The 14,502-nt window shown below is 38.4% G+C and overlaps 1 long non-coding RNA gene across 1 annotated transcript in view; it reads right to left on the minus strand.

Moving 5' to 3' along the window:
- Nucleotides 1-11,588, minus strand: part of LOC142042391 (uncharacterized) — a 207,666-nt gene extending 196,078 nt beyond the window's left edge. The window contains exon 1 of the long non-coding RNA XR_012653743.1: nt 11,435-11,588. This is a non-coding gene — a long non-coding RNA (uncharacterized LOC142042391). The remainder of the gene's footprint in view (nt 1-11,434) is intronic.
- Between the last annotated feature and the right edge of the window lie 2,914 nt (nt 11,589-14,502).

Below are 14,502 nucleotides of genomic sequence, written 5' to 3' on the forward strand. Positions count from 1 at the left end.
GTAGCTCAACTTAAGTGATAAGATAGATCATCTTAGCGCATAGTTAATTAATGACCTGACATTAAGAGCATGCAACTATGACTGTGAGCTGGCAATATGACAGGTAACTTACTTCTAAATAGTTACATAAGTCATTAAAATCTTCTCAAAACTCAGTATTATGTATTGCCTTCTAATTTCAAACTTACTTTCATCACCTGACAAAAAATGGAGTGAAACAGGCTGCAGTCACACGAAAATTGGGAAACTGTTCTAGTAACTTCATAGTCAGCATTAGGAAACCATCTGCAGTAAACCTGATTTTTCCTGATTTCCCACAAGTTATTAAAAAGAAAAAGGGCCTTTTCATATGAAATACTGCACGTATGGAATTCAGGGCAGGAGGGGAGTGGGGAGAAAATAAAAGAAAACCGCCTGTCTAAATTGAAGTAAATTATACAGTCTTCACTCTGAAATCCTTGGCATCTCTTAGAAGACATTTTGTAAGAATTTGGAGAAGATTCAAGGTATGTTCTTGATAGGTGCAAGTAACTCAAGGACTTTTTTCTGCTTGATCTAATCAGCTGCAGTACCCATCTCTTCAATGTGAGTGTCTAATGCATGCAATCAGTCATCATTAATATAATCTTTTTACGCATCTAAGAATAGTTTCTTTAAAACATATAAATAATTACAGTGTTCACAGCATCACTTAACAGTTCATGTTTGACACTTCTGCCTAATGACCATCTCTGACCTCGTACAAAGGATGAGGTGACCACATCGTCTCTGACATGGTCTAAATTATTTTATTTCTGTATGGTGAAGAGTATTAACTTTGAAAAATAACCTAACCTTGACAATTCAAAGTGTCTCCTAGGACACCTACTCCTAGGTATTATGTTCTGAATAGAAAACTGTATTCAAGAAATAGAGTTTTTTAGACTTATGGGAATACTATAAATCTCTGAAAGACCAAACTCCTAAAGAAAGACTCAGTGGAACTTGCTGGAGCAAGGTCAGGATAAAACACACACCTTCATCCTGTAAGAACAGGATTTCAGTGACCTCAGTCAAGATATTTTTCTTCCTAAGGTTTTCCATTTAAGAGCAGCTATACCACACAGCCAGAAGTTAACCTCCAGTACTGCAAAATGCCAGGCTTCATGACATGTATGCAAAAACATAAGGGCTATATGGACCCATTTCTAACACACAGAAAGAGATTTTATTTGTATACAACAATTTGAATTACTAGGATCTACAGGGTCTTCTCTGTGCACTAGTTCTCATGCTGCACTAAAAGAGAAAGATATGAGCTGAAAAACAGTGAAAAAAAAAAGATGGGAGAAAAAAGAAAAGGGAAGGTAGGTTCATCAGAGCACAGTGCAAGGGAAAAAAGAATTTATCTCACCTAACGGATCTTGGAAATGCAGCAGAAGAAACTGGTCCAATTTGTTAGCTTTCTCTTTTTTTTCCTCCAGACCTTTTACATTTGCAAGCAAACAGAAATATATCAAAGATATCTATCTATGTCCTCTATCACTCGCTCCTCCCATGTAGAAAAATCTGCAAGGCATCAGGTTTAGAGCTAGTAATTCAGGTCAAAAGTGGTAACAGTATTTAAGCAATAATGTACAGTAGAATATAGCCAGTTCTTTCTATTCATTACTAGTTTGTGTCCATACTGATTTGCCTGTGAACTCAGTTATTCACTTATTTTCCCAAATGAGTTTTTACTCAGAAGGCATGTTCTCTCTCTTATTAATGTTGGGCTTGATCAATGGCATGTTGAAGAGGATGAAATTATATGACTAGTTCAAGGGGCTTTGGAATAGGTCCATGCTTCCAAATTACTCACCACAGCCTCATTGCATAGTAATTATTATTTTTCTTTAGTTTAATATTACCTTATGCCAAGCAACTTCTCTTTGTTTTGCTGTTTGAAATAGTATCTCTTTTAAAGTAATAGCATGCATTGGGTTCAAATTCATACTGCTGTTTTCAGTTATTTATTTTCTGCTGTCCTGTTAGAGGTGTATTTCCTTTCTTAATTTATAATTCTTGTGAAGAATATTGTTTGCATTTTCTGTGTTATTTGACAGCTATCGTAGGACTAACTAGGTTGCAAAACATTTTCTTTTGGTTATGATTATTTTCTTTTGCATAAACTTTTTGAGAGAAAAAAGTGAAGCAGCTGTGGGGGAGAAGAATGTGTGTAATATAGAGGTGCTTTTGCACATGTAATTTAAGATGAGCAGATCCAGATTTTCAAAAGCATTTACCTGTCTGTATGTAGCCTGACATCTCATCAAATCCATATAAATAGTAAAAAAATTACTGTGTGGTTTTACATACGTAGCTATGAAAACCTAACTTTTTTGTATGTAAGTTTCAGACATGTTGTTTCCTTCTTCTCCTCCCTCTCTGCACTCCCCCAGCTTTGTCCCCCCTATCTGAATGTGCAATCTTTTCTTGAGCTAGCTTTAGGTTATTGCTGACTCTGCGTGACATACTTTGTATCATGTTAGACTCTTTAAAGACACAGCCAATGATGAAACATGAAATTAATTTCATTATATTTTGAGACAGTGACCTGAAGATTGGCATTTCTGTTTTCACAAACACCCACTTATATGTTTTTCAGGACAGAATATTATTGTTTCATTGAACATTTTTTTACCAATTTTTCAACTGGCTGCTGGCCAGAGATAGATCTAGAATAAATTTATCATATTTTATACTTATTAGCCAAATGGTTTGTGATCCCCATAAGTAATCATACATCGGTATTACATTGTGAAATCAGTATTTCAGTGACAAGATTTTGTTCATCTGGAAGAGAAATTATAAAAACTGCATTCAACTTTGTCCAAGATATATTTTCAATTATGAAAACATTTGAAATTTTATTAATCAGAGTGAGGATCTTATTTTCTTTACCTACTTAAAATTTTCATGAGAATTTCATAATCGGGGCAAACAGAAGCTAAAATTCTTGTTATAAATGTATCACCTTGTACTCTTTCAAAAGCCTGTGATGCTTTCATGGTTTGAAATACTACAGGCTGACTAAATTATATTCCCTTATATTTGAGACACTGAAATAGTATCTTAACTCTCTAAATCAAGTTTAACTCCACAAAACCAAAATTGAAGTCTTATTTGGAGTCATTGGATCAAACCCTTGGGACAAAGTTTATTTGTACTGGAGTTCATTCATATGTATGATCTACACGATCAGGATAGTTCATTCTACCCTTAAACTCCATAGCTTCTCCTGACCCAACCATGAACATTTGGCTAATGCCTAAAACACCTAAATCTCTGCCTTTTCAGTAATTCTCAGGAGCTTTCTTAATTAAAAAAATACATTTTTACTTCTGTGACAGTGGTGGATTTATAATCATTGGTGAAAAAGTTTTTAGAGTTACTGCCTCATCTGAGGAAATATGGCTGCCATCCCAAAATCTATCCTTCTAGAAAACATTGAGCATTATTCCACTTCTGTTTGTACTTTAGACCCAGTTTATGGCATTCAAAGGATAAATGAAGGTGTTCCAAGCATCATAAGCAGACCTTCCTTGTCAAGAGTGTCCTCTACCCTAACTAAACACTGAAGTTTCACATCTAACATCTACTTTCTGTAGGCCCCATCACCATGCCCATTCCATGTCTGATATACCTGAAATTCACTCTCTTCTATTTTCTTGCTTCTGCCTTTTTCATTAGCAATATAATCATACACAGTATGATTCTCCAAAAGAAACTCATATTTAATGTGACTTTCCTCTTTCAAAAACCTCATTCTACTCATTCTTAAACTCATAGAAAGTATCCACTGATATTATTTTTCAAGTTCATTTCTGTACTTCTTATATTTTAGCTTCTATCACTTACACTCAGCTAAAAACACTCTTAAGATCTCTGCTGACTCCTTAAAACATCCTTGTTTCTTCAACTTTACCATAGGTGACAACATTCATTGTCTTTAAAATCTTGTCCTGCCTTGATTTTTGGCTGTTCTCATTGTCCATTTCCTTCATGTGATCTTTGGAGGATTTTCACGTTCACCTTCATCTTCCCAAATGGACTTCAAGAGAATGCCATAAATTCAACTCTATCATTTTTCCATATCACATCTCTGAAGGAACCCATACCAGAACTTCATGAAATCCTGTGCCTCATCTCCAACAACAGCTGAATGCAGATAATAAATAAATAAGCATATTTTAATCCTTCCTCTGACCAATTCACCCATTTGCAACTTAAGGAGCTAGACAAATTTCCTGTGCATTTAGTTGCCCTCAGTGGACCTCCGTGGCATATAGTAATCTTGCCTCCCACATAACCTTTAGCCACAGGACATTGTGAATGCAAGAATTTCCACAGCTTAATTGGATGTTGCCTGAAAAATTACCATCTTCTGTTTGCCTTGAACCTGCCACACTCTAGCTTCCTGTTATGCCCTAATTATTGATTACAGCCTCATCCAACACAAACATTCCCTTTCCAAGCCACTAGTGATTTTTACACATCTTTCATATCCTTCCCCACATCTTTTTCAGGGTGAAGAATCCTAACTCAGTTGTCCCTTAAAAGGAAAGTACCCATAGTAACTTACTGGCATAAGCAAATAATTGTCATCTTACTACTCATCTGCTTTTCTAGGTGATTTTTAAGCACGCTGTATGACAGCGGTTCCTGCAGAAGTACACTGTCACTGTGACCCTGCTAACAAACTTCAGTAAAAATTATTAAAATTAGAATCTCCAAGAAACTCTTCTCTAATCATCAGGCTGGTGAAGGCTCTCATCTTCCACCACTACATTGTGCCACTCTATTCTCTAGCCTTGACAAACACAAGCTTACACAGCTTGAATTCATTTAGACATTGACTTTCCTAGTCCACAGTTCTTCCCTGGCCATCGCTTATTTTTTCTCCTTCCCTATTACATCAAAGAAAGAGAAGCTGTCCTTCACTAACCACACCATCTCTTATTCCATTACAGGGCATTAATTCCCCACTCAGAGAGGCCAATGAGACCTTCATAGCTTACTCTGCACCATCATGTTTGTTCTGGGCAAAGAAGCTGCATATAAACACAGAAAGCTGATCTTAAACATTTCCTTTTCCATTGTACCTCAAAAAATAACTTACAACTAACCTTCAACATAAATTGTGATCCAATAGACTAGATCTCACAGCCTATTATGTTGTCTACAGCCTTGCTCCATTGGTTTACTGCTTTGCTCTGCCAGTTCCTTTGTATTTGCTCTCATATACTGTTGGACAATTGATCTGCAGAATGCAAAGCCTAGATAAGAGGTTCCTGATCCACAGCTAAAATTCCTTGGCACCAGAGGCCATAGCCACAAAGCAAGTTGTAAACCTAACTTTCCAGTGACATCAGAGGGGAGAAAGGCGACTAAGTATATTTATGCTTTCATTATGTACTCATTGAAATAACATTAAAAGATGCATTTTTAAATTTTTGTATCATTGAAGCAGTTTCAGCCCTATCTAACAGACAGATTCAGTTTACATCTCGAAGTACTGCTTGTTTTTATTGTTTGTCAGTATGTGGAAGACACACAAGTCTTTATGTATCATTTGCAATTTTGACTATGTTAATATCAACCAGCTGATGAACCTTAACTAGGAACAACAACAGTATCTAAAAATCTGTGTTCTGCCAAATACACATCTGAATTATACAAAGCATAAATACATAAACCAGCTGAAACATCTGAAGAGAGTTCAAAGTTCTCCAAAGAACCCCTATCGCCTTCCATCCATTTCAGAACCCTGCTGTTTAGAAACATTAAATGCTTGCAGTCATTCTAATGTTTTGTTGTAAAGATTTTATCTGACTCACTGACAGTACCTAGTCGGTGCTGTCATCCCCAGCTACAAGGGCTGAGGCTGAAGAATAATTGTATATATCTTTTAACAGCTGTCTTGGATTTTTCTACATTTTACAGATTTTTATGTCTAGTCCTAAAGTTTCAACTCTGTTAGTTTTTGCACCACTTGAAAACTTGTCTAGTCAGCCCACTTTTGCCTCACTTCCTTGCTGTTCTCCATTCTGCACAGCTAAACAGCAAAAAGTGCCATTTCACCTCTACCATATTTTGCTGAATGTCAGAGGCCATGAATTCAAATACTTTACTGTTTGGAACCACTTCTGTGACAAAAAAATATCTTCTTCCACCCACTCATACTAATATACTTACTGATATATGCTGTCTTTCATGTCTCATTCTCCCTTTTTTAAAGGATATTGCATTGTTTATTTTTATTAGCTCTAGAGCTATAATTTCGTAATGAACTCATGGACTCAGACAGAATACCAGATGAACAATATTGATAGTATTTCTCAAAGAACTAGGAAGTTCTGGCTTCAGTGATTTATACGTTTTCTTAACTGGCATCAGAAATAACGCCGCTTAACAAGAGCACTTTGCACTTCATAATTAATCAACTGTAAGCTGGTTTTGTTGTTAGTAAGTATTATTGTTAATACATTGCTACAGTTCATACTTCAACACTAAGTAACCACACCTGCAACAAGTTTTTCACAACGGGTTTTCACAACGGGTTTTATCCTTCCTCTGAAGAACCTCACTTTTGAAAGACCGTATTTTCAATACCTCAGGTTTATCCAGAAACACGTATCAGACCTGTTTTCTATCTTTGCCATGTTATGTTTATGTGGTTCTATTACTGTTCAGTTGGTCCTGTTTATAAAATATAACTTCATTCTTCAGGTGCCTACCTTGAAATGCACGTATTTGGGGAAAAAACATCAAATTGACCCTGGCTTCTTCATAAACCCAATGGAAAGATAAGGAGTAACTGAACTCCAGGGTAAAGCAAATCATGTTGTATTATACGCCATATGCACTGACCAGCCAGATTAGGACAAGAGATAAGCAATAATTTTTATTACATGATGTAAACAGCAAGAGAGAACAGAGACAGTTGAACCCTTGGAAAACCCCACCTTGTACTTGGCATGCTTGGGGCTAAGCTGGTACTGGCACAGCCTTTCCTTGAGGCTGTGCATGAGGCTTTTTCTTCCTGCTCTAGGACATCAGAAGAATGAGTATATTTTCTGTAATTTTTCCTGTCTTTTTAATGAATCACAGCTGGCTATGCCCAGCAATACACAAGTCATTAAAATATTTACATGTCACCTCAATAACTGTAAGTTAATATGTACTTCATGGAATCCTTTCTATTGATGTTTTTCATTGTTATGTCCAAAACACATGACCGTTTAACGTTTTTCACAACATGCATGTACAACATTTGTTTCTCTCAAGCTAACTTAATATTAACAGTGTCTGGGAGTGATAATCCTGAATTTAAGACTTGTTTTTAAACAATCAGATGGAAACCAGGTCATTTCCCCTTCCAGTACAACCTCTACTGCCACCATCATGTGCTAAATATTTTGGGGTATATATTTACAACAAAACCAGGAACTATTTTTATTCAAATGCTTAAGAAGGACTATGGCACAACTTATGCTAATGTCACCTCAGGGAAAAAAAATCACTTTATTGTTGTGGTCTTGACTTTGAGAAGTATCAGGAAGTTTGTTAAAAACTGCTGAGCTCTGAGGAGAGCTAGAGCCGGTCTCAACCCTCCCCTATGGGGTAGTGCAAGCATAAGCCGCAAGGTTCCCCTCTGTACACACAGGCCAAGGATTATTGCAGCGAAGTAGACTGCAACCTACTTTTTTCAAGTTCTTCTTCCCAGAAGCAGGAGTATACAACAAGGTTCAAGATCATCAGTTCCACACTCTGAAACAGCACCATCAGTTAGCAGCAGCATTGATCTAATTATTTTAGAGTAGCTGTGGATAAGAGCCATACAAAAAAGGGACTAAATCTTCAAGCCATATTCTTAAAGGTACTTAGACACTAAAAGATATAGATACAGGCTCAACTAAGCCTCTAGATACCATTGAAAAAATTATTTTATACTTAAATAACGCTCCAAATTTGTCCCTGTTTCTCAGTATGTTCTTATCCTTCCTTTTCTCCCTTCCCTATCACACACTGCCATACCCACTCACCTTTGGGGCACTGCCCCGGGACACATACTTCTGTGGGTAGCATACAGGGTTTATGTAGGTTTAGAGACATTTGAGTGACATGAACAGAGGGAAGACACCTAAAGGTCTTTCATGCTATTGGGGCTGACCTTCCCTAGCTGCAGCCCATCCATGTGTTTGCATCTTTATTCCTGCACAAAACCATTTCTCCTGATTTCTGTTCTCGCCTGACCTTCCATGGCCTTCCTACTTCTCTTTCACCTTTCTCTACAGAAGCTTAACTGCCTTTTCAGAAAAATCCAGTCACCATCCCCAGCCCTTTACATATTATTGGGGTACTCCTGCTGCTTTACAGACTGGGTTGTGTCTGCCTGTGAGAGTGCATGTGTGGTTGTCTTTTTCTGTACTATACAGAGAAAAGGACAAAATGCCTCCTCTACTTCGTTCAAGTTACAGTGAGTTTACAGGCTGAGCGTGAGCACAGCCTCATCAACCAGGGATAGCACTTCGCACAATGCAGCCCTCCTTTGTTTGTCCCTGCACACTCCTATAATAAACACGACATTGTTTTCCACACTGTTGTATGCTCAGATTTTTTCTACGCACAAACCTGGGACAAGACACGTATCACTGCTTTTGATGGCACAGGAAACACACTCCATGTACTGGCATAAGCAATACAGTTACTGGGACAGGTTAGCAAAGAGTGTTGAGTGAGTGTTGCAGCCGAGTGTCCTCCGCTGCCTGAGATGAGGTGCAGAGGTATGGTCTCCAGGAGATGGGGCATGGGACAGAGTGCTGTGAGGACAACCAGGCTGGAAAGGGAAGCATCAGTCGTCACCACAGCTGTGACATGTCACCCCTTCCCAAAGTTTTCCAGCACTACACCTTCCCAAACCTAGGCTGCTGGCAGAGAATGAACAGCCAGAAATAAGTAATTTCTGGCCATTCCCTGGAACAGGTGCCAGCCACACAAGGTAGCAGCCGCCTTTGTCTGGGCCTGCAGGCAGCCCTTACACTACGGTGTACGTAAGCTGTTTAAATCAACAGTTAGAAGGCACAGGAAAATATGGAGCAATGCAGTAGGCTTTCATGTCCTACAGACACTTGCCTCTTGAGGCAACTGAATGCCATGATGAAACTGAAGTTCAGTTGAATAGGCTGTTAAAAGAGCCTACATTCACCACAGAAAGGAGTTTCTTTAATAGATTGTAAAAGGCTAAAACTCAAATGGTAGAAGAAAATGTCTCTCAATTCCCTCCAGAGGATTTCTCCCATCTTTCACTGGAGCATCAGGCTTTAGTCAGGTGTGAGGGATGCATTTAGATAGATGGGGAACATAAAGGCACTTCTTTGATCCAATATCACAGGTCTTCATGTCCTTCTGGATTTTTCATGGATTTACATAACTGGCAACAAAGTTTAAATAAAATACTGTAGTATTGTAAGCATCCTCCGGGATGAAATTATGATCGTACTATGTTAATAACACAATGGGAAGGTGAGCATGATAATGTACCACAGATGGCGCTGTCCAGAAACTGTTGGTTTTCGGCTGCTTGTCCACTCAGTGGTAGTGCCAGCCCAGCAGCAGTGGGACCACCCCGACCACAAGTGACCAGGTCACGGCCACTCCGTCCCTGTGGTGGCTTTCCTTCTCTGAAGGGAAAGCATTGCTGACAGAAAGACAAAAGCTCAGTTTGCTCACACTTCATGAAAGAGTAGGTGGGGGAGAGTTTATGTTAGCCTTTTACAGGGTAGAAAGGGTGCCCATGATGAAATGGTTTTTTGATTTGGTTTTGATGGGGTTCTCTTTTCTAGCTGGTAGAAGCAAGCAGATGCACAAGATTTTGGTTATCAGTCGGGGAAAAAAACCAGATACCTGCTCTGCCACAGCCACCTGAGGCAAGGAAGGGGTAGAGGTGAGTGGCACCAGGCTGAAGGCATGTTCATTAAGGATGGAGCCAGCATTCTCCACCGCAAAAGAGAAATAATGCCATTCTGCTTATGGGGTAACAAGACTGAACAGGAAGGAGACTCACTCTTGGTATCACATTATTTCAGCTTTCAGCACACATCGGGCATGCGTGTACACTAAACGAAGCTGCAGAAGGAAGTTCATGCCATTTTGTTTGCACTGGACTACATATCTTATGAAACACCAGGGAGTCTTGTTTAATATTTGTGTGTAAAGCTAAAAGCACAAAAAGGCCAACAAGGATGAGATGAAAAAAAGTCTGTGACTACATGGGTCTCTTAAACTGGGAAGCTGATATTTCTATTGAAGTTGTAGTGCACTAGTACTAAGATTTAATTCTCCTCCAGCAGTAACTGTGCAACTGAAAATCTCTCCCACAACACATTAGCAAAGACTGGTAAATATGATGGTGAAAGCTAGAGGGGTGGATAGAGGACAAAGGCAGATAGTAAAAAACTGGTGCATAAAAATAATACATAGATAGGCTCACTAATATGAAGCAAAACCTCAGAAATTAAGGCTCTTCTGAAAAATCTAAAGCACAGCCCCAGCTACGAGTCAGCTGAGCACCTGGAGAGCTCTTGTTTAGCATTTGTATGTAAAGCTAAACCCACCATTTACACCATGACTGCAGCCAACCCTGAGGACACAGTGACTATTTTTCAACTGAAATCATTACATTTTGGAAGAGACCCATGTCACAGACTTGTGCCTGCCACATATTGGATCAGCAGAAGAATTTGTATCTGAGACCAAAATTATCTGGGTCCTAATATCTTTACTGGTCAACTCTCCATGAGTTACTTCACCTCCTTGATATTTACTTTGCAGCTTGACTGCTGCTTTCAGAAACTCTGTGTTGACTTTATTGTTGTCTTGCTTTTGATATATATCCCTAAAATTGATGTTCATACAGACCCTGCCAAAAAAGAATATGTTTCAACATACGGCTAAGAACCAATTTTATCTTTCCCAGGCCATTGTGGAAGAAACAACGAAAGTGAGACTTGTTTTCCCCTAGCAATTCTAATTAATTTATTACACTGACATGCCACATTTACCATTCTTCTTTAATTACAAAGTTGACACAAACATCCCATGATGCCACATCTGTGCCAGTGTATTCTGTTCAATTCTTTCTTTGTGCAATAAGATGTAAGAGGGAAAAGGAATTAATCACTGTGACAAATTGTCAGAACAGCACTTTCAAAAAGATGAAGTGGTTACCTTGCAATGAGGAAAAGAAAGGTGAGGGAGAAACCATTTTAAAAGTTTGTCAAGTAAAGGCAAAGCTGAGCAGTTTTGATTAAAATACTTTTAACTGGCTTTCCTGTGGTAATGCCTGGGAGCCCTAGTCTTGGGCTGGTCTCCACCCTCCCCGCACTGCACTTATTTCTGATGAAGTACTTACACACCAGGGTCCATGTTCTCACAGCTGCTTGCAAGTGACCTTGGAAGGCGGTGGAGAGCCCTACTGCCACTATCCATACAGCATCTGGGGCATGCTATTCTTGCAAGAACAACGTTGTAGTTTTAAAGAAATTATTGTAATGAACTTTTGTTATTATGGCCAACCTAATCAGCTGCAAGATTGTTAGAGCAGTAGAGGAGGTTGGCATTGAAAAGAAATATAACAGGAAAACATGTGACTTGGTTGGGGGGTGTTGTTTGTTTGTTTGCTTGTTTGTACTTTGCTATTAGTATAAGCAGTTAATCTGTTCTGGTCTCTAAGGAATTCCACCCAGTATGCAATCCTGGGGAAGTGCACCATTTGAAGAATGCATTCAGCATTACTTTAGCTTCATCAAATGTTCTGGGCCAAATCTGCATATTGGCAGATCTTCAGTGGACCTCAGCCAGTTTATATTCAGTTGAGTATTTGACCCAGTTAAAAGTTTGATTAATACCATATTCAGTGTTCTTACACCAATGCAAAGCACATTTGCACAGAACTATCACTTATCTAGTAAAACAGCATTTCTGGGGAAAAGAGAGGATGTGACTGAATTAATTTTAAGAGGTTAGGAGGCATACTTTCTGTGTACAAGTAAACAGCAAGACCAACTCTGCTACTTAAAATAAAGAAATATTTTACAATAATAATAATAATAATTGCCATAATCAACGCTGACCCACTTTATACTAAAAGATGAAAGCTGATATCCCTCACAATTACGTTCTACTCACTATTGTATAACTGAAAAAATCTTCTCACAGAAACACTAAATGTTTGTGTGAGTCCTCTGAACACTTCACTTTATCAGAGTTCTTTCCTCTGTATACAAGAAGGGGCTATTCAAGCAAAAAAGCACAAAATTATAAAGTATCACTTGTGCAATGTTTTATAAAATAAAATCACTCATTATCAAAATATCATTTTGAATAACAACAATCTTATTGTTTGTTGCTTTTCTTCTCTTACACCTCTTAGTCATCTCTCTGGGAAAAAAAGTAAGGGCAAGATTTTAATGTCTGTTGTCATCTCGCTGCCTTTTTATGAAGCTCTCCAGCTTCTGCTATATCCCTTTGAAAATTAGATTTCCAGCTCTATATTCAAGATGAAATAGCCAACTCTAATTCCATAAGGGCTCTGTAATTCCTTCATTGCACACTACTTTACAAACTGCCATTTCTGATTGCTGTTTTACATTGAGCAGCTCCTTCCACCGACCTGCCTACATTGTGCCACAACTGTTAGCACTCAGACAACGCTTACAGCCTATCCAAAATTCATCAGCTGAAACTTTCCTCTGGAGGTTATAACAACTTAATTTCTGCATTAAATTTAACCTATCACTGGAGAAAACACTGTAGGCTAATGGCTGTAACCATTCTTCCATTAGGCACATATGAGTGAAAACTCAATATGAAAAGTAAAAATGATCATTTTCTGTGATTTTCTTTGCTGGTGCATTGTAACTAACTTCACCAAGTGAATAGTATTTAAACTCTTAACATTTTCCAAAAATTTTGTTCAAATTAAGTAATTCATTTTCATGTGGCTTACACTCCCAATATGTTTGCCTTCAATTCCTTTTTAAGAGAAGGGGTTTAATAAAAATGATACTCACATGTTGATACCACTTCTAAGCTGAAACAGACAGTTGTTTTTGAGATTATTAAATCTTAATTTTTAGGCAGAATAGGAAGAGAATAATACTTTATTACCTATAAGGACCAGTTTAGGCTGCTTGATGCAGCTTGTAGTTTATCTTTTACGTCAAGTCTTCACAAAGAAATATCCATACTGCTGCAAAAACAATAAATTTGAAGACAAAACCTGATTTCCTTAGCTCTCAAGAAAAAGAACTACTAAGTCCAATTAGTTTTCTTCATCTTCAAAACAGTCTATAAAGATATACCTCTTAAAGAGTAGCGCAGTAGATAGATAGGTGTCACACCATTACCTTACAGATGAGCAAGCTACATCAAAGAATTTACTTAATGCACCTGAAAGGAGAAAAGAGTGAGGCTCAGTAACAATGTTAGATATCAGAAATCTTTTACATCAAAATTTTCCTGCAAATGCACGCATCTGTTGCTGTAGCCTTTTTGTTATTCATTAAACTCTAACCCATTGTCCCCCTGAAGTGAATGGAAATACTTCCACTACAGTCCTAACTGGAAAGTGCAGTTTGGGAAGTGCCTGCAGCCACACTGAATGGGAAAAGCTGGAGCAGTTCCAGCAGCAGAAGCTGTGCAGCCTGGTTGTCAAAGAAACATTCACTGATTATATCACCAGCGAGCAAGTTTTCTGGGGCAGAAACAACAGGACTATTCAAGCAGCAATTAGATGCACTTCTGCAGATATATCTAGATGAGAAGGGATAAAATCTCTAAGGTGGCAGCTTGCCAAATTGCCTTTTGGATCCTAACACTTGTTCCTATGCTGCTTCTGGAAGAAAAAGCAAGGCACTTAGGGATGGACCTATACAGTTTCACTACCTAGAGCAAGCCTTAGAATTGTGCATTAGATCCTCATAAGAAATAAAAAAAAACCACAAACATGAGCAGCGTTGGCCATTGGTAGGTAAATGTCCTTTTCTGGTCTGTAAGGCTGAGCTGCACATTGTGCAAGCAAGTACAGCGGGAGAAAACTAATGCCTGGTGAAGGGTCTGAGTCTCCCAAAGGGGCAAAGTATTTCAAGAAAAAGGTTGCACCCAGCATCAGCAGACCTGTGTCAATCAGCAGAGCTGCTGCAGGCCGGAGGACCGCACTAACTGTTTTTTAAAGTCTACTGACCTCCACTCTAGAACAAATCCAAGTCAGCCGAAGTTTCCTGGTAGGAACACCAGCTCTAACATCTCATCTGAACACCCGGATCCCTGACTATTGGCTTCCAGCCATGTGTAGCCTTTTTACAAAGTTTTATTGGCATAAAAACTTCTAGCAATAGTGCTTTTGCCTGTCAGTCTCTGCAAATTATTTATTAAACTATTCTAAACATTATACAAAATGCTATTTCTAACTCCTTGTAG

This window comes from Buteo buteo, chromosome 20, assembly GCF_964188355.1.
Source record: "Buteo buteo chromosome 20, bButBut1.hap1.1, whole genome shotgun sequence".
Taxonomy (NCBI): domain Eukaryota; kingdom Metazoa; phylum Chordata; class Aves; order Accipitriformes; family Accipitridae; genus Buteo; species Buteo buteo.